This window comes from Bolinopsis microptera, chromosome 3 (genome assembly GCF_026151205.1).
Source record: "Bolinopsis microptera isolate Bmic1 chromosome 3, MBARI_Bmic_1.0, whole genome shotgun sequence".
NCBI lineage: Eukaryota > Metazoa > Ctenophora > Tentaculata > Lobata > Bolinopsidae > Bolinopsis > Bolinopsis microptera.
The window spans coordinates 5,063,141-5,085,482 of NC_087074.1; the positions used below are offsets into that span (position 1 = coordinate 5,063,141).

Here is a 22,342-nt window from a genome sequence, read left to right on the forward strand (position 1 = left end):
TCACAACTGTATTCAAAAGTTAAAAACTTTGCCGCGTTATCCTGGGGATTCAGTTTAGGAAGTTTAAATTTTTCAAATAAGCTTGACCTTACAGTTGTTTCATCTTTGGTGTGCTTCTCATCTGGACAAATATGAATGGAGCTGGATGCATGAGGTTCATCATCATTATGATTTCCGTCAGCTTTAACAGTTTCTTTTTGTTTTGATTTCTTCATCTTACTTTTTTGAAGCCTTTTGAGAGCTCCAGAGAAAAACAAGGACTCATGTTTCATTTTAGTGGATCGCCCACCACGATCTCGGTTGTTACGCCGTTTAGACCTGGTTTGGATTGACATCCTATGTGGGATATTCAGACAATCCAGTTAACGACTTGAATTTACATCAGTTTTTCTATTGATCTACAATATACACTGACAACCTGTGGATAGTACATTATATTTTTGTAAGTCGAAACAAGCATGAGATCTTATTGATAATCAAATACAATAGAATTTATTTCTTCAAGAGTGTTTGAGGGTACAACTGATTTTTTTCAAGAAGGAGGCCTCTTCCAATTTCCATTAAGGGTACAATATTTTTCACTTTGCTCAAAAATGATGACAATGAAACTAAGAACACTAGCAATAAAACATATTAAGATGCATTTTTCATATCATCAGGCTAAAAGTTTGACATGAGGTAGCTACAATCGAAAAATGCGAATCACATATTCATAATATCTGTTTGCAATATCACGTCTGTTGTCCAACTCAATACTCTACGCTATGTAACTCTGGAGTGGGGGGGGGGGGGGGCTCTTAAAACATATAAATGATAAAGGTTTTATAAGAAGGAGCTTTAAAAATACATGCACGTATTGTGTGTATCGTCTTCAGCTGGGGATACAAGGAGGACTACAGCCAGGTGATGTTTAACATCAGGACACGCCTGAGCATGGATATAATGAGGAGTGTGCTAGTGGCAGTTAGAGGTGTACGTGGCAAGGCAAAGAAGGCATGGACCGCTCCTATATCCAATTTCTCCTTCAACCTGATACCTGAGGAGAAGAGCTACGAGGGATAGATTAAGATGATATTGTTCAGGATTTACAATCGTGCTCTGCCAAATGCATCACTTGATTTAGTTTATTGTTTATATACTGTTTGAAGAGGTGATTATAAATGAAATAGTAGTGTCAATGATTGTGGGTGTGTGAGTGTGAGGGTGGAGTGAAAGAGGTGGAAAAGTTGAATTTTAACAGTACAATATCATAAAAACTAAAAGACTCTTAAAAACTTAAAGAGTATGCTTCTGAGTTAGGGAAAGAAATGCCAGAAGGCCTGGACTTATGCTATCTTAGGAAATATGGGTCCCAGAGTAAGCTACATTTAGGGGAACTGTCGGTTCTGTTCATGGAAAGTTGTCATATCTGTATCACAGCATGTTCTGTCAAATCAAGGTATGTAAACAGGTCGATCATGACATAAAAAGAATTAAAAACGATATACACAAAATATCATAATGACCCTATATAAAATGAAACCGTCAAAAATGTAATACATATTCCCCTATACTTTTAAAATATTGACTGAACCACTAGAAATTCATAATTGGCTTTGTGGCTCAAAATTTAAGTTTAGACTCCCAATATCTAAAAATGTCTACCTTGCACCTCTTATCTGTCTCCAAAAGAGAAATCACTGTTGTTCTAACGATTTCGAATCGAAGACACTTCTTTATATATCCAACCGCATTTGAATATCTTTGACCTGTGTGATATTCCATCTTACTGGCCAGCTCGTGAAATTTTGAAAAAACTTTTGAAAAATGTTGTCCTTCAAATATTATAATTTTGGTACCAAAAGTTGCGTTTGCTTTGACTATATATATATCCAAAACTGAAAGCAGCATAATAAAAGCGACGTTATTAAAAATATGAAATGGCGTTTTATAAGCTACACTCAAAAAAACAACTTCATTTGGTGTCGGCCAGTTGCGTAACGTTGCCTGTTGGCGCCCCCCTGCCGAAAAGGCGCCCCCCTGTTGGCGCCCCCTCCCCTTTTGGTGCCCCTCCCTAAAATTGAACAAATTAGGTGATTTTAGAAGATACGCCGGTAAAAATCTCTAAAAAGTGTGTATCTAGAGCAAAACGCGCAGTTTTGCTAGTACTTTAGTTAAGTTTTCGAAATTGTCCCACATTCAAACGACGATTTGGCGCCCCCCTAAGACGGCGCCCCCCTGCACAGCGGGGTCAGCAGGGTCCTTCGTTACGCCACTGGACTGTCGGCCTAATTACAACATTGAACACAATAAAATTTATTCAAAGATAGCTGTTACTATATTTGTAGGTTTATTAACGGGTGAAACTCGTGAAATATTTGTTCCATATATATTAGGACCGTCGACGTCGTCGACGAGTCGAACTCGGCGCGCGTCTTAGTCAGTTGTAAACTTACAATTTGGACTCGTCGACGGTAATATTTGAAACAAATATTTTACGAGTATCACCCGTTAATTACTATCCATATATCTATATATATTATAGAAGGTACACGATGAAAACACGCCAATCAATTTATATTAAATAACATTTTGTGCTTATGCTGTTGACACACGCTGTCACGTTATGAAACTTTTTTGATCGCCGGCCGGCTAGGCTTCAGCTTTGCGTGCACGATCATCATAACTAGGTCATAGGTATACAGTATACAACGTGTAACAAATATGCTGTTTTGTGTTATATCACGTTGTGACCCCTTGTCATATAATACGTTGTATGACCCGCCGTTGTATGACCCGCCGCACACGAGTGTGCGGCTCCCCCTGTATCGTAGAAACTCTACAGTGAAGCGATAGTGGGGGTGATACGAGTAACCCCCACGGTCGTTTCACTATGGTGGTCGTAGAGTTTCTACGATACAGGCGGGTCATTCAACGTATGACAAGTTTTGTGCATGTTCACAAAATTTGCATTTTCCTTTTCAATAATTGCGTACGGCAGCCGGCGAGTATGCTTTTGGCTTTGCAATGCGTAACGTGTAACAAAATTTTATTGAACATGAAGCAATTATATTCATTATTACATTTACTAAAATAAGTAAAAGTTTAACATGTATTTTTAATAAAAGGCATTTACAGAGGACGTCGCCGCTTCCAGCTTCGACGCGCGCACTGTCAAGCTTGTTTCAACTAGTTTTATTTCGCGTTCAAAACTATTTTTACTCGATCGCAATTTGTCATACACGAGTGCGCGGCTCCCCTGTATCGTAGAAACTCTACAGTGTGAAACGACGATGGGGGTCACGAGGTGATACAAATCGAAATATGATACAAAAATTGCTGGTTTTAAATGCATTTCCCTAAATGTATGCATAATGCATGTAATATTTTGACCGTAGCTGGCATAATTGTAACATGATTTGATTAAAGTGCAAAGTATTTTCTCCAAACAAATTGCAAAACAACTATAATAACAAATAAGCTATAAGGAATACAAATTTTAAAGAATAGAATTTTGAATTTTGATCTTTATTACAGATTTTACATATTATAGATAATCATAAAATGCTGTGTGCATAAATCATGCTTTTGAGTAAGTTCATTATTTTTTTGAGTCGATGTCATATTACTGCTTGATAGTCATGATACAAGATATCATACAACTCAATTTTGTTTTACTAAAATATTGAACAAAGTTAACCTGTTTGTACCTTTTGTGTTTTTATTTGTTTACAAATACGTGACATGTTTAACAATTTGATGTTTAACAATTCCCAACACATCCAGGTTATCAAATAATGCCCAATACTTGCCCGGGTGCCCTAAACATTCTTCAAGTTGACAACACCGTGCCTTCTAATAGGGTGACTTATATTTACCAATGTCTTAAACTTCTAACGAACATATCGTTTAAAGTTGAGTCCGACATTGTTGTTTAATTCCTGTATCCTGTAAGTCGTAAGGGTACTCTTCAGTATACACATATTGTGAAACTGAGTATAAAGTTTGGGTGTGCTAGACGATTCATGCTCCCAAAGATGTATTTTGGGTTACTCTTTACCCGGTGCCCCACTTCCTCTGTAGCTGTGTGAATTCGTTTCATTTTTGTCCCAGCAGGTCATAGACCAGCAAGTCCCCTAGGATATCTGATCTAAAGTTCGTGCTAGTTATATATCTGAAAAATGTTTTTATCTGCTTTAATTGATACTGGTTAAGTTTACTCTAAGATACTTAACCAATATTTTAGCAATAGACCTACTTCTCTGTGAGCATACATTTTAGTTCATTGTGATTGGGGTACCCACTTAACTGTAAGGCAAGTAAGCCCACAGTGAGCATCCATGGGGCTAATGGGTGGGCTAGCAGTGCAAATTAGTTGTTCAGTTAAACAAAAATTCAGTTAAACAAAAATTCAATTTTATGCCATTTATTACAGAGTAAACAAGTTTACAATAAATCAATTTGATATTTAAAGGAATCCTAATTCAATGTGTGCACAGAGCTTGGTCTACATATATGTGTAGTATGGTTGTCACTCTTTAAATAGATTAGATATAGGTTGACGGGGCAAAGGAGTGTTCGTGCTGTTCGCTATTGCTCACACCAAACGGCAACCTAGTAAAATTTTTGTATGGACACCGGTCTCCATCACGATACAAAATTAGGATTGAAGAATTTATTGTATAACTTTTAGTGCAGTGGAGGAAGCGGTGTGGTGCATTAATAGAATGACAGCCTACTGATTTAGAGTTGTTTTTACGTGAGCATAATGGGTATATTTTTGGACCTAAAGGCTTTACTATGGCAACTTTAAAATTGGTTCATTTAATCATTTATTAAATATCACTTAAAAAATATATAAATCTGGAATCTGTTCACACTGTGAACCAGTCCTATAAAAAAAAACCTCTTAAATCAAATATTTAAAACGTCTCAATAATGGAAATAGTCATACAATTAAGAAATTTACCAAATTCTTAATATCTACCTTAAGAGAAAAATACCTACCTAAGTCAATGTCTACCTGTAATACACTAAATATTAGGTTAAATACATAGGTGGTGGAGTCAGCACACATTTACCAAAATCAAAAATTTTTTAATAGGAGGAACCTGTGGGCCGAGAAGTGAGAACACTGGATTACATTTGTTGAAGGGGATTGTTTTCAAATGACAGCTGCATTATGTCATAATCGCTTGAAGTCCATGCTGAATCATTATAAGCATGTTGCAGCTTTAGAAGTGCCTTTTTCAGGCGACTTTTAGCAAGGCTAATCTTGTAGGAGTAGTCAAAAAGCTTAAGTTTAGGTGCAATTGTGCTCCAGATTTTTGTGGATCTTGATATGAAGTCATTAGATGGGAGTTGTGAAATGAGAGTGGTTTCCTTTCTAGAAGATGGCTGATAATGCTGTTGCAGTGATGCTGGGCACCTTAATTTCAGTATTTTAAAAACTTCCATAAAAGTGTGATATGTATATAAATTTTTGAAAGCCAGGATGTTTTGTTGCTTGAAAAGTGGTTTACAGTGCTCTAGTTGGAAGAATGTATGGTCAAGTGCCTGGCTGTCAAACTTGTGAACTTGATATTCTCCTATTATATTTTATATGTTTGTATCTATATTTGAATGTGAGTTAATTCCCTATATTTCAGGAGTATGTTATATATATGATGTCTCTGTTAGCCGTGGGGTCTTTGTATATCTATTGACTTCTTTCCTGACTTATCAACGTGTGTCATTGCTTCTCTGATTTAACATTGGTAGCAGGCAGCGGTTCAAAAATGACAGGTGAAGATAAGGTGGTAGAAAGGAAAGCTGTTGGACCACAAAAGGCCCCACCGGCATACAAGGAAGGTCAGAATTATGAAGACTGGCGGTTGGATATTGACCTATGGAATACTTTCACATCCTACGAAAAGAATCGTCGGGCAACTGCATTCCTTTTGGAATTGTCTGAGAGACCGGTGAAGAACCATGTGAGATCGTTAGGAATAGACGTCTTAACTGCTGATGACGGGTTGGACAAAGTTATAAAACGCCTGGACAGTATATACCAGGAGGACTCATCTCACATGGCATATCGAGCATATTGTCGATTTGAAAAGTTTGAACGTCAAGAGGGTATGAATCTTCAGGCATTTATTTCTGAATTCGCTAAGTTGTATGAAGACCTGAGGAAACACAAGATGGAACTGCCAGATGCAATACTAGCATATAGAGTTCTAAACAGTGCAAATCTGTCAAGTGAAAAAGTGGATCTTGCACTGGCAACGGTTAAAGAGTTTACATATGCAGAAATGATCTCAACGATATCAAAGATTTTTTCTGTACATGTGAACAGATCAGGACTTGACCAAGTGACGGGGTCTTGTATCAAGACTGAACCAGAAGAGTCATGTAATTTTACCTCCCATGGTTACAGACGGAGTAGAGGACAAGATAGAGGAGGTCTCATGAGGAGTAGGGGAACTCTTAGAAATCAGGGGAATCCGTATGTGAGAGGTAAGAGGCCCAGATCTCAGATCAATTGCTTCAACTGTGGGAAGAATGGTCACTACTCAAGAGAGTGTACTAATCAAGCAGCACCAAACCCAAATTGGAGATCTGAACAAGGGACATCGAGAAATTTCTTGGTTCAAGGTCAACCTGCTGAGATGGAAGTAGATGACTCATTGTCACGTACATACATAACATTGCTTACTACAGTGGCTGATCCAGAGTCTGTGCTTTACCAGCAAAACAGTGAAGTGAATTCACTAGTTTTTGAGACTCTTTCTTGTGCAGTTATCGATTCAGGTTGTACAAAATCTGTCGTTGGCGAGAATTGGGTCAGCCAGTACATAGAAACACTTGATGATGCTGAGAGAGAGATCATGATGTCTTCAACTAGCTGCCAGACACCTTTCACGTTTGGAGATGGTAAGTCAGTTGTGTCAAATAAGCTCATTAAAATTCCTGGAAGAATCGGAACCAAAAGAATCTTGATTGAGGCAAATGTTGTCAAATGTGATATTCCTCTTCTGCTGAGCAAGCCTGCATTAAAAAAGGTTGGTGCAATCCTTAACTTTCTTGAAGATACTCTCGAGTTCAATGGAGAGAAAATACCCCTTTTGGAGTGCAAATCTGGACACTATTGTGTGCCTATCTGTAACAAAAAGAGGAGTCTTGTGGACTCCAGTGTGAAAGTATTTCTCACAGTTACAGATGAAACTTTTGGTGGGAACAACAAAAAGCTTATGGCGAAAAAGGCACTTAAACTCCACAGACAGTTTGCCCATGCACCGATGTACAAACTAAAGACCCTCCTAAAGAATGCAGGTTTTGACTCTAAACTATTTCTTGAGGTACTAGAGGATGTATGCCAAAAGTGTGAAGTGTGTCAAAGATACTCTAAGCCAAAGCCCAGACCAGTAGTTGGTCTCCCACGAGGAACAGTGTTTAATGATTGTGTAGCTATGGACTTGAAAACGGTCCAGGGAGAGGTAACATTTCTGCACATGATTGACTGTGCTACACGATATTCAGTTGCATTGTTGGTTCCAAATAAACGAAAAGAGACAATTGTAGAGGTAATCTGTTCTGGGTGGATAGCACAGTTCTGGCCTCCCCGCCGTTTTATGGCCGATAATGGAGGGGAGTTTTCTAATGCAGAATATGTAGAAATGTGTGAGAGATTCAATATCGAATCACAACAATCGGCAGCTGAAAGTCCTTTTAGCAATGGTATGGTTGAACGCCATCATCAAGTTCTAGCTGAAAGTATGATAAAGACAAAGCAAGATTCGAATTGTTCGTGGAAAACAGCTTTGAGCTGGGCACTTAGTGCTAAAAACTCTTTACAAATGACGGGTGGGTATTCACCCATGCAGTTGGTTATGGGTGAAACTGTAGAGAATCATCTAAGAGCAATGAGGATTGCCAGAGAGGGGTTTATAAGAGCAGAGAATAGTTCCAAGATCATGAGAGCTTTGAAAAGCCAGGTCAGAACATGTAATGATGTTCATCTCGATCCAGGGGAAAAGATTTTCTATAAAAGAAACAACAGTGACTCCTGGCATTAGTAAGGGGAAAAGTGGTCGATTTAAGGGTTCCGTTGGATTTGAATGTTCACAAGGATTTCTCAACGGAATATGGTAGTTAGGACCCCTACGAACATAATTAGACTTGTTGCCAATTTTGTATCTCAACGGAAACACCACTTTTACCACTTTTTACCACCTTTGTACCACCTTTCTGGTTTGCCAAATATCTTTAGTTGTGAACATCATAGAAGGCTGCAAATTAACCTAGAATGTTTATCTTATCAAGGAGTAAAACTTTTGTATCAAAAATTTTTACATCGGACAATCAGCTAATTGGATAATTACCAATTAGTTAATCACCAAAAAAAGTGAAAATTTTTTATTGGCTTAAAATGATTTAAATCGTTTGAAACACGGAGAAATGTAGTTTTTAGAAAAACTTCAAAAATTTTTCACTTAAAATTTTTTTTCGAGACTTGAAAAAAAAGTTTGAAAATTTGAAAATATTTTTTTCCGCCAAAAGTGATCGAATTGCATGAAACGTGGATAAAAATGCTTTGCAGAAAAACTTCGAAGATTTTTAGATTGGGGAATACTAAAATCATCAATATTTGAAGTTGGAGTTCAGTAAATCTCGACATATTTTAGTAATTAGGAATAGCTTAGCGGAAAGGGCTGGACCTGAAAAAGGTTAACCACACAATATTAGAGTTTCATAACTAATTACAATACAGCTTTATCAAATTCCACATAAAGAAACAGCACAAAAGGACCATTTAAGATCGAACCGATTTTACCTGCTGTACTATCATTTTATTGATTTCAATGATCAAAACCTCTGTCAATCTTGCCAATCTATACCGGGTATCTGAATGTACCGGACCTCTTATTTACCTCTATAATTAGACCCAGTTGTGCAAGAAATGCGATTTCTCACAGGGGTTTCTTTAAACTGTGCACTTTTTGTCACTCTCGCAACTCGCAAGAGGCCTGGTATTATAGGGGGGGTATAGGAAGCGAGTGTAAATATACCTTCCATCATCCATTGTGGCTTTTTTGTATTGTGAATGCGCATGCCGCTTCGTTTGCTATGCCATATACCTCGAATAACCCCCATATGTCATTGCCAGGGTCGGGATAGAGCTGGAGATAGCATTGAAAAGTTGCTAGAAATAGCTAGATTTAGAGTAAACTGGTGGTAGCTGGGTGGTGCTAGCATGGATGTAGCAGAACGTAGCTACACGGGGTTTCATTGGAGTTGGTTATTTTAATGGCCAAAGAGTGCCGGAACTAAAGTTACTTAAGATTGCAGTTTAGGGGCAGTGTAAACCACGGTGTAGTCAGGGACACAGAGCTACAGTGCAGGAGTACTGCAATAGAACAGTGCAAGTGATACAGTCTGCAACAGTAAAACGCCGACGAAGCTAGACTTAGAGTGAACTGATGGAAGCTGGGTGGTGCTAAAATGGAGGTAGCAGAACGTACTACATGATGAAAACAGGAAAACTAAGGCTGGTTGAGACCTAAAAAGATGTGAATCTGTCCTGATAGATCCAGTGAAGAGCGAGTAGCGAAGAGTTTGATCACTAACCTAAAGCTCTAAACAAGAAGAGGGCTAAAGAGACTCACTTTGATCAATAAATCCGGTACGGCAAGGTCTGTAGCCTTGATAAGAAGATACCATGAAGTAATTCATGCAGAAAAGTCGATTTATATAAAGGGTTTCGTTGGATCTAAAAAGGGTGGGTCAGTCTCTCTGTTTTCATAAGATTCTGATGAAATGCTGTTAAGCTCAGGACGGTGATCTTAATAGGTCGGATAGCTGTATCTGGTTGCTTCCAGCCCACCCTTGTCGCTTGAAAATAAGTTCTCACCCCACCTCTTCCAAAAATACAGTTACCAGAGCAGGAAACTCTTCTTCCTCCTCTTCTTTCAACACAAACACAATCAGGTTCCAGCTACTCTCCTCCTCTGCAGCCACAATCTTATCTCCTTCTTCGGAGTTTTACTGTTGCAGACTGTATCACTTGCACTGTTCTTTTGCAGTACTCCTGCACTGTAGCTCTGTGTCCCTGACTACACCGTGGTTTACACTGCCCCTAAACTGCAATCTTAAGTAACTTTAGTTCCGGCACTCTTTGGCCATTAAAATAACCAACTCCAATGAAACCCCGTGTAGCTACGTTCTGCTACATCCATGCTAGCACCACCCAGCTACCACCAGTTTACTCTAAATCTAGCTATTTCTAGCAACTTTTCAATGCTATCTCCAGCTCTATCCCGACCCTGGCAATGACATATGGGGGTTATTCGAGGTATATGGCATAGCAAACGAAGCGGCATGCGCATTCACAATACAAAAAAGCCACAATGGATGATGGAAGGTATATTTACACTCGCTTCCTATACCCCCCCCCCCCCCCCCTATAATACCAGGCCTCTTGCGAGTTGCGAGAGTGACAAAAAGTGCACAGTTTAAAGAAACCCCTGTGAGAAATCGCATTTCTTGCACAACTGGGTCTAATTATAGAGGTAAATAAGAGGTCCGGTACATTCAGATACCCGGTATAGATTGGCAAGATTGACAGAGGTTTTGATCATTGAAATCAATAAAATGATAGTACAGCAGGTAAAATCGGTTCGATCTTAAATGGTCCTTTTGTGCTGTTTCTTTATGTGGAATTTGATAAAGCTGTATTGTAATTAGTTATGAAACTCTAATATTGTGTGGTTAACCTTTTTCAGGTCCAGCCCTTTCCGCTAAGCTATTCCTAATTACTAAAATATGTCGAGATTTACTGAACTCCAACTTCAAATATTGATGATTTTAGTATTCCCCAATCTAAAAATCTTCGAAGTTTTTCTGCAAAGCATTTTTATCCACGTTTCATGCAATTCGATCACTTTTGGCGGAAAAAAATATTTTCAAATTTTCAAACTTTTTTTTCAAGTCTCGAAAAAAAATTTTAAGTGAAAAATTTTTGAAGTTTTTCTAAAAACTACATTTCTCCGTGTTTCAAACGATTTAAATCATTTTAAGCCAATAAAAAATTTTCACTTTTTTTGGTGATTAACTAATTGGTAATTATCCAATTAGCTGATTGTCCGATGTAAAAATTTTTGATACAAAAGTTTTACTCCTTGATAAGATAAACATTCTAGGTTAATTTGCAGCCTTCTATGATGTTCACAACTAAAGATATTTGGCAAACCAGAAAGGTGGTACAAAGGTGGTAAAAAGTGGTAAAAGTGGTGTTTCCGTTGAGATACAAAATTGGCAACAAGTCTAATTATGTTCGTAGGGGTCCTAACTACCATATTCCGTTGAGAAATCCTTGTGAACATTCGAATCCAACGGAATGCCACTTTTCCCCTTACTACATGGACCAGGTGTTGTCATAGGTCGGGATGGTCAGACGTTTGTTGTAAAGCATGGATTTCAAATCATCAAGGTACATCCTTGTCACATTAAGCCAACATATGTCCCTGAATTAGAAGAAACTGGTAATTTGAAGGACAAAAGTGATCCCGTCAGTGTCAAAGCTCCTTCAGAATCGAACGATGATGAATTATCTGACTTTGAGAAAAATATGACAAGAACAGAAGAAAGAAATCAGGATGAAAATGACAGTTTGCCATTGGCTCAGGCGCAAATAACTGATGAAATAGATACTCCTTCTAGTGCTCCTGTAAGCACAGCCAGTGTTAATGGTAATGGAAATAAAAACCTGCCTAAGACGAAAACTTCTGTGATGTACAAACCCAAGTACCCTGAAGAGGGAGAAGAGGATGTCTGGGAGAAGGCTTACATCCTTAGTAGAGCAGGTAAGGCTGGAGGAAAATACAAAAACTGCCTGAACATTCAGCTTGATGGGGAGGAAGAAACTCATTGTGTCGACTGGTTTGAGTTAACAGAGGAATGGCACGAAGATACAGAAGAGGAGCAGGAACATGAAGTTATGTTTACAAGCGTTACAGATTCATGTGAACAAGCAATTGTTGATGCTAAGGAGGCAGAGCTTGAAAAGTTTTGTACCAATAAAGTCTATGAGGAAGTTCCTGATGAATTGCACCTAAACTTAAGCTCTTTGACTACTCCTACAAGATTAGCCTTGCTAAAAGTCGCCTGAAAAAGGCACTTCTAAAGCTGCAACATGCTTATAATGATTCGGCATGGACCACAAGCGATTATGACATAATGCAGCTGTCATTTGAAAACAATCCCCTTCATCAAATTTAATCCAGTGATCTCGGCCCACAGGCTCCTCCTATTAAACAATTTTGATTTTTGTAAATGTGTGCTGACTCCACCACCTATGTATTTAACCTAATATTTAGTGTATTACAGGTAGAAATTGACTTAGGTAGGTATTTTTCTCTTAGGTAGATATTAAGAATTTGGATAATTTCTTAATTGTATGACTATTTCCATTACTGAGACGTTTTTAATATTTAATTTAGGAGGGTTTTTGAAATTTTTATAGGACTGGTTCACAGAGTGAACAGATTCCAGATTTATATAATTTTAAACTGATATTTAATAAATGATTAAAAGAACAAATTTTAAAGTTGCCATTAGATCCAAAAATACACCCATTATGCTCACTTAAAAACAACTCTAAATCAGTAGGCTGTCACTCTATTAATGCACCACACCGCTACCTCCACTGCACTAATAGTTATACAATAAATTCTACAATCCTAATTTTGTGTCGTGATGGAGACCGGTGTTCATACAAAACATTTACTAGGTTGCCGTTTGGTGTGAGCAATAGCGAACAGCACGCACACTCCTTTGCCCCGTCAACCTATATCTAATCTATTTAAAGAGTGACAACCATACTGCACATTGAATTAGGATTCCGTTAAATATCAAATTGATTTATTGTAAACTTGTTTAATCTGTAATAAATGGCATAAAATTGAAATTTTTGTTTAACTGAAGGTCAGAAAACGATTGGTGTGAGGTGGGTAATCACAAAGAAGATAAAGAATACCACGAATGTGTACAAGGCACGGTTAGTTGCTCTAGGCTATCAGGAGAAAAATCAAGCAATACGATCAGATTCCCCAACATGCAGTAGGGACTCAATCAGATTGGCAATTACTCTTTTGCAAGCAGAGCATTGGAAACTGCAGCACATTGATGTACAGGCTGCTTTTCTACAGGGAAAAGATATCTCAAGAACAGTATACATTAAACCACCAAATGAAGCTAAGGTATCTGGAAAATTGTGGAAACTCCTCAAATGCATGATCTATGGCTTGGTCGATGGTCCAAGAATGTGGTATGTCGAACTAAGAGATACCCTAGTAGAGCTTGGTGTAACAGTGTCAGTGTACGATGAATCATTTTTCTTTTTACAGAGAAATGATAAGCCGTGTGGAATCATAGTGATCCATGTTGATGATCTTATGTTTGGAGGACTGGAAATATTCATCAAAGAGGTCATTGGTGCCTTAAAAATGAAATACAAGCTCAGTATGGAAGTCGATACATCCTTTACGTACACTGGGCTCGATCTCAGTCAAAGTTACAGGGCAATCAAAATATCACAGCTGGGTTATGTAAATCAAGTGAGCAGAATCAAAATCGACCAGAACAAAGTAAAACTGAATGCATGTCCAATCAATGAGGCAGAAAGAAGTCAGTTGCGATCAGTAGCAGGACAGCTGCTCTGGGCAGCAACACAGTCACGACCAGATATTGCGTATGGCACATGCATTGCATCCAACTCCTATGCTTCGGGAACGATCAAAGATCTGAAACTGGTGAACAAGACAATTGTGTTTATGCAGAAAAACCCACTGTCAATCAGGTTTCCTTCACTTGACCTTCAACACACAACAATGGTTGTATTCAGTGATGCTTCCTTTGGTAACCTGGCTGATGGATCCTCACAAGGTGGGCATCTTGTATTGATGGTTGACCGATCTGGTCAGTGCTGTCCACTTACATGGCAGAGTAGAAAGATAAAGAAAGTATGTAAGAGCACATTAGCTGCTGAAAGTTGGGCATTAGTTGACGGCCTGGAGTCTGCAGAGCTGATTAAAGCGCAGTGGAATGAAATTGTGAAAATAGATGTTCCTATAGTCTGTATAACGGATTGCAAGTCTCTCTTTGATGCTGTGAAAACAACAAACACCCTTGAAGACAAAGGGTTGAGAATTCCCATGGCTTGTCTAAGACAACGATTCAACAGAAATGAAGTACGTTATGTGTGGGTTCCAACAAATCTCCAGCTTGCAGACTGTTTGACAAAGGCTGGTGCATCTTCGTCTTTGTTGCGTGAGGTGTTAGAAAAATGGACACTTCCTAGTGAACTGAGACAGTACTCTGTATTGTAAGCTCAGTAATTGATGTAATGTGTAATGAACGTTGGAATTGAACTATTAAACTGTAATGTATAATGAAAGTTAGAACTGAACTTTTAGAATAAAAAGTGTGAATGAATGAGAATGAATTATTTGATATAATTCTATTGTTTTGATTGAATTGACCCACGGCAGAATCTGTGTTTTAAAGGTAGCTCAGTTTGATACTTGGGTATGTTGTTTTTAGGGATTTTTAATATTTAAACATTTTTAATATTTGAGAGAAAGTTTAGGGAGATTGTGAACTTGATATTCTCCTATTATATTTTATATGTTTGTATCTATATTTGAATGTGAGTTAATTCCCTATATTTCAGGAGTATGTTATATATATGATGTCTCTGTTAGCCGTGGGGTCTTTGTATATCTATTGACTTCTTTCCTGACTTATCAACGTGTGTCATTGCTTCTCTGATTTAACAAAACTCTCTTGTTCTTGCACATGTTAGGAACTTGTTTAGGTATGCCTCTTTATCACCAAAGAGGACCCGTACGCAGTGTTGGTAAATCGTGATGTAGTACAGTCAAATCCGTCCTAATTTAAGCCTTTGTCGGACAAAATTCGCAACAAAGCGATTTTAACGGGATATGGTCGGGACAGGTCCCAGGAATCATTCCAGAGAGTTCCCAAAAAAAAAGACTTCAGGAAAATCCACAATTACCACTTTTCTACCACCTTTTTACCACTTTGGTTTTCCGCAAATAAGTCACGTTCTAAATATCCTAGAAGATTCTAGTTTAAAGCAGTGTGTTTAGAAAACAAAGAAGAACAACTTTCTCTTTAACAACTTTTTCAAAAATAAATTATTTAATTAATTAATTAAATAATTAAAAATTTTTCAAATATTTTAAAAATATATTTTGATAAAAATGTTCACAATTACATTCCACGTATAATGAACTAATTTTTATAAAACTTTTGAAAATTTTCACTTTCAATATTTTGGACTTGTAAAATTTTCGAAATTTGTAAAGAATAACCACTATTTACCACTTTTTACCACATTGAATCTCCGCTAATAAAACAACTTCTGAATCTTGTAGAAGGTTCTAGATTGAACCAGTGTGTTCAAAACATAAAAGAGAACATCTTTTTATCTGACAACCTTTGGATAAGATAATCAATTGATTAATTAATTAAATATTAATTAAATTTTTAAAAATTTAAAAATATAATTTTTATCAAAAATATTTGCCGTGACGTGAAACGTAAAATGAATTTACTTGAATAACAGAACATACATCGTCACATAGATTAGAATTAGATAACAGATAAAAAGAGATCCAGATAAATGGAATAAACGGTAAAATATACAAATTTGTACGATACTATTATAGCTAATAACTATTAAATATTAACACATCATATCTCTCGACTTAGTATTGTGCTTAACTGTATTGTTAAAATGGTTGTTTAAACAAGACTTAGCAATTTTTCAATCGCTAACTAGAGATCTTATCTCTGATTGTCAGTTTATCGTTTGGAAGTGTAAGCTTCAGCTTTTACTTTATGTTGACTTCTCTTCGTAAAAAAGTTAAATATGCTAAAAATCGAGGACTGAAATCACACCAAATAGTTGACATTTTGAAAACAGAAGAACACATCGTGTGCCTGATACTCTACGCGTGCAGATTCTATGTAAGTAGCTGTCAACTAATATACAATAATAGTAATATGTTTTTACCGTTTTACTTTTCAGTTTTATGTCAACCGAGACTCGAGAGCGCAACTAGAGGCATTCTCAACCAATACTATGTTTTAATTTACCAGGCAAATGAGGAGTTAATTCCGGTGAATAGGAGTTAAACCCCAGGTACTATTTTAACTATTTATCTTTTAAGTAAGTACACTAACTTTTAAACTATGCCCAGCAAGTTTGAAACGGATGGTTACAGTCCTATTCATTATCCTGAGGCCTCTCATACTCTGTATAAATAAACAAACCATCGTAACACAGGTTGGATCAACATTCAACAACCCCTGGTCACTGAACGAAATTAAACGGCAGTACAACGGCCTGACTGATTCTGCTCAGAGTGACGTCTATTGTGTGTTATTGCAGACAGTGATCATAGACCAGTTCCAAAGATTCATATCGGCCAATGAAGATGAGTCCGTTGTAACTGAGTCAGAACCATCTTTAGTTCACGAACACAGTTTAAACAAATATCCATTCTGTAACGTAGAGATCGCACCAAATGATAAATCCTCAAATCGGATTACAGACAGGGTAAGTTATTGTGTGGGGGAGGGGGGAGGTGGTATAGTACACATACGTTAGGCTCTTACTAATTCGCTCGCCCAAAAATTTCTCCGACGTGACTTTTATTATTATTATTTCTCCGTAGCTTAGTGCACTAGATTCCCACTATCGGAATCGTTCTGAATAGCCGATCCTTACCAACTCCGTGGATCCGACTGGTGGTGTCTGATCCAGTGAATGAGTGGCATAGAAATCGTGCAGAAAGCCCAATTACGGTATCCTAACATCCTGTCACGTGATTATCGATTGGGTAATCATTGATAACCCAATCAGTTTCGCTTACGAGATAAACAAATTGCTTGATAACTTCGTCATTTTCAATCCGTTTCGCGCCATCTTTTCAGATCATATTCCGAATGTAATGGCCTATTGCAATATGTTATAGTGCAGTTTACAGCATGTTCGCAAACACGAGTACATGTTGATTATAAGACTCAACGTATGTGTATTAACTCACGGCACCACCACTCCCCCTAAACGTAACTTGGAGGATATTTTGATTTCTAAGTGTTATTTAACGACCACGTTGCTGCTACAATACCGATTTGAAACATTACTCATACAGGGGGCAGCACTTATCGTGTTTACCATCAGCTGCAGGCGTGGGATGAGAATGACCTTATAGATCCGATAAGCTGGGGAATGGGGATGGAAGATGAACAATGGGGCGCATGTTCCAGTGACCACTCTTATGAGTACAGCTCCGAAAAAGCTCATTCAAAACATCAGTTGCAACTGTTTTATGTTTAAAGTCAGGTTGTGGCAATGCTTGTTCATGCAGAAAAGCAGGAATACATTGTGGATCAACCTGCCTCAAATGTCAGCACAATTGCACCAATGTGCCAGCTGAGGACTCATAGGTAAGACTCTTATCTAGTATATATGGTTATATAAAGTACTGCTTCGATTTTCCGATTAGTTTAATGAAAAGTTGTCAATTATTCGTGTTATGTAATTTTAAAATATTTTGATCGAAAATAATTATTATAATTTTTGAATATTTGTTTAATAATCGATTAACTAATTAATTAATTATTTAATCCAAAGGTTATCAGATAAAAAGATGTTCTCTTTTATGTTTTGAACACACTGGTTCAATCTAGAACCTTCTACGACATTCAGAAGTCGTTTTATTAGCGGAGATTCAATGTGGTAAAAAGTGGTAAATAGTGGTTATTCTTTACAAATTTCGAAAATTTTACAAGTCCAAAATATTGAAAGTGAAAATTTTCAAAAGTTTTATAAAAATTAGTTCATTATACGTGGAATGTAATTGTGAACATTTTTATCAAAATATATTTTTGAAATATTTGAAAATTTTTTAATTATTTAATTAATTAATTAAATAATTTATTTTTGAAAAAGTTGTTAAAGAGAAAGTTGTTCTTCTTTGTTTTCTAAACACACTGCTTTAAACTAAAATCTTCTAGGATATTCAGAACGTGACTTATTTGCGGAATACCAAAGTGGTAAAAAGGTGGTAGAAAAGTGGTAATTGTGGATTTTCCTGAAGTCTTTTTTTTTGGGAATTCTCTGGAATGATTCCCGGGACCTGTCCCGAAAATATCCCGTTAAAATCGCTTTGTTGCGAATTTTGTCCGACAAAAAGACGTATTTGACTGTACTAATGGAATGTATTATTAGGATGGTCAGGAGTCCTGCTATGCCAATCAGAGGCGGCTCGTGGGTAGGGTGTTTTAGCTTTCGGACGATATTTTGGGGGCTAGATAAGTTCTGGATGTATCAAAAGCAAGACCAGAAGAGATTTTGCCGTCGAAAAAATGAACTTTAAACATGTCCAAGTAACACTCGCCAGACTAAAAAAATGTTGTTTTTCTTAACTCTCACAGATCACTACAAATTACAGAGTATTAGGCAGGCATTAAGCATCAGCAAGCAGGCGTTAAGCATCAGCATTTCAGCAAGCAGGTGTTCAATAATTAGGAGGGAAAAAAGGTGGGTGTATCTCAACCCACCTTGCTTCAAATAACAAATATCAAACCATTTTCACGAGCCACAGGCCCCTGTTGCAAAATACACACAAATTCTGAGATTTGGGGTGTTTCTGAAACCCACAGTACTTTACTTGCATGTGTATTTGGTTGGCTGAGTAATGTGGGTGCATCTTGACACCCAAACACCCACACAAGCTGCCCTGATACCAATTGATCCTTTAATTTTGTGCACTGTAAACCATATCATCTGGAGTGCTTCACAGATTGAGCCACCATAATTCCAGAACTGAAACCTATCTTGCAGTAATCACTTAAGGGGACATACACCAAAACCTTTTTTGAAATCTGGCCTCAAAGGACTTAGTAAAACTCATGTAAAAAAAGGGCCAAAAATGGCAGATTTAAGGCTTAAAATGCCTATAACTCAAAAAGTATCAGTTTTAAAAAAAAATAATTTTTACAGAATCGTAATCAGCTTGATAAGACGAATCTTTTAGTACCAAATAGATGATTTTAGAAGAAAAATTGTCTTTCTCGAATTTTCTAGCTCGAACACAAGGGTCCCCCCTGACTTTTGGCTGAATCACTTTATTAAGGGGCTGGTGGTCACATTAATGTGATCATGGATATTGATGTTTTCTGAAAGAGGAGAGTAAGATCTGCAAGATGCTTTTTATTCCATTAAAAATATTGATCCTGGCCAAAGTTATGGATCTATAAGGTCAGTGTGTATGTAATTTTCAGCACAATTCACCAAAAAATTACCATTTTCAAACTTTTATCCTCTTCTCCTCATGAGGTTTACATGATAGGATCGTTTTAAAACATGACAGGCACCAATTAGACATTATTTAGTGGTCTAATATTACCCGCTGCTCAAAGTTTCTTCCTATCGTATAGTCCTAGATAAAAAATAACATTTTCCTCCTACAAGTGCAAATTACTATACATTGAATGTTTGTTTTATTTTGCAGCTCCTGATTAATTTGATCGACTAGTATTAGAATACCAAATGGAATTGAACCAAGAATGGTGCCAAACTCCAAAACCAGTCCAAAAAAATCAGTAATTTTCCTGTGCTAATCAGTGACTTCCAAGAAAGGGTCAGTCGCAGATCACGGTTAAAATCATGACCATTAATTGTGGCGGTTTTTTGGGCATCCTGCCATACTTTTAGTATTAAACCTGCCATGATATAAACGAGTAAGGTATCTAAATTATTGAATATTCATTTGTGTTGCAGTTGCAAAATTTTATAACTCAATTTAAAACAAATATCAAACCCTTACTTAAGAACTTTTGACACTATTTTATAATTCAATCCAAAACAAATATCAAACCCTTTCTTTAGAACTTTTCGGACTTATGACACAATTTTTTTCTGTTTCTAAGTAAAATAATTAGAAGGATTTTTGAAGGATTTTTGGAATGATTGGGAAGTAATTATAATGGGGAGAATTGAGGAAACCAATTATGTTATTAATTTCGACTGACTTGAATGTCCTGCACAGCAGATTGAAGCTTCTTAAATTATTTTTTATTCTTATTGTATTGCTGTGTAAATTTGATTCTAATTCTAATTCTAATTCTAATTTAAAGAAACACACAATGAATATCTTAGGTATAATCCTGATATTGCTAACAATTTTGTATCAACTTATATAGTAGCGGAAAGCATAATTGGTTACAATTTTACTGGGTCTTTGTACCTAGCATTTTAGGTTGATTTATAAATGAATGTAGAAATATTTTGATGACGTGTGATGATGTTTGTTTCATTATTTTTTATTTGATTTGATTTGATCAGCTCATTTTAAAGAAAAAGGCCCAAGTCTTCTCAAGTGGTCATTAGCAGGGTCCTATTCTAGACCAATCCAACTTTAAAGGTGATAATTCTTTTAATGTTAAGACTGTCCAGGACTCCTGGATTCTGGAATACATCTTCCTAATGAACAGTCACTGTGGTAGTCACTCTTTAGCCTCTGGGGCAAGTTTCTGAACTTTAGTCTCCTCTGGAAGGTAAAGCAGGTGCACCAAAATCAACCAAGATTGAGTATATAATTCTCATCCAATCCAGGCCCACAAGATGCGACCATGTTATTATGTTTATTACAATGATATTTCTGAAAAGATGGGAAAGATTAAAAGATTATATTTATATCCAACCTCCTGAGCCGGTACTCATTTCCTCTCTGAGCTAGCTAGTGTATATCAGTTTCTTGTTGGTGTTTTGTCTGTGTTTGTTTGTCCGTAGTAGGAATTTACTGTAACTTTGGAGACTGGGCGCAGTAATGTCCCAGAGGGTTTGTAACATCATGGATGCTGACTAAGCTTACCTGATCCTCTCCAACTTGTATTAGTACACTACTTCATTCACACCAGTCATTTCACTACATTAAACTGATTGAGGTTATGCCCTTTGTACATGCTGAAGCGATATGCTATGATGAGTGGAATATGAGTTAGGATCAGTTTGGTCCGTTTCATGGCAAAAACATTTATTGATTTTGTATTAACCCTTCGGGGCTTGCGTGACCCTTATCATAGAACTGGTTTTCAGGACTGGCAGTCTGACCTATTGCCTTGCCAGCATAGGTGTACTTATATAGTTTTGCATGGTTCAGTTGCATAGTAGTGTCCGAATTGCACTGATTCTAGCCCGAGTAGTGTTCGAAAGGGCGCCCTGTTTTGACATACCTCCTGAGCCGGTACTCATTTCCTCTCTGAGCTAGCTAGTGTATATCAGTTTCTTGTTGGTGTTTTGTCTGTGTTTGTTTGTCCGTAGTAGGAATTTACTGTAACTTTGGAGACTGGGCGCAGTAATGTCCCAGAGGGTTTGTAACATCATGGATGCTGACTAAGCTTACCTGATCCTCTCCAACTTGTATTAGTACACTACTTCATTCACACCAGTCATTTCACTACATTAAACTGATTGAGGTTATGCCCTTTGTACATGCTGAAGCGATATGCTATGATGAGTGGAATATGAGTTAGGATCAGTTTGGTCCGTTTCATGGCAAAAACATTTATTGATTTTATATCCAATCATTTGTATCCACTTGCTCTCTCCTAGCCTATCCGACAACCTTACCTAAATTACTGGAGCTTGCAGAAACTGTAGTCAGTGGCGTAACGAAAGGCCCTGCTGACCCCGCTGTGCAGGGGGGCGCCGTCTTAGGGGGGCGCCAAATCGTCGTTTGAATGTGGGACAATTTCGAAAACTTAACTAAAGTACTAGCAAAACTGCGCGTTTTGCTCTAGATACACACTTTTTTAGAGATTTTACCGGCGTATTCTCTAAAATCACCTAATTTGTTCAATTTTAGGGAGGAGCACCAAAAGGGGAGGGGCGCCAACAGGGGGGCGCTTTTTTCGGCAGGGGGGCGCCAACAGGCAACGTTACGCCACTGACTGTAGTATCTTCCAATAATTTGCAGCAGCACTATACCATAGAACATAATATCAAAGATCCCTCTGTGATCTCACTTTTATCTGGGTGCAAAATTAATCTAGAAATTCTGGGTATATAATAAATTATAAACTTTTTTGTTTTGTTTTGAGTGTATCACATTTTTAATAGATTAAAAAGTTTGGGAAAAGAAGAGGCCTAGTAAAGGTTCTACTGTACTGGGTTCAGGGGTCGTTAGATAGACTGATTATAAGCATTTAACATTTATGATTATTTTTACAGTAAAAAGCCATTTCATATTAGCTGCCTTAAATTAATTTCTTTCACACAGTTTCTCTG

General features: G+C 37.2%; 1 protein-coding gene across 1 annotated transcript in view; it reads left to right on the top strand.

Moving 5' to 3' along the window:
- LOC134812866 (uncharacterized) overlaps nucleotides 1-22,342 on the top strand; it is a 912,489-nt gene that overhangs the window by 775,368 nt on the left and 114,779 nt on the right. The window lies entirely within an intron of this gene.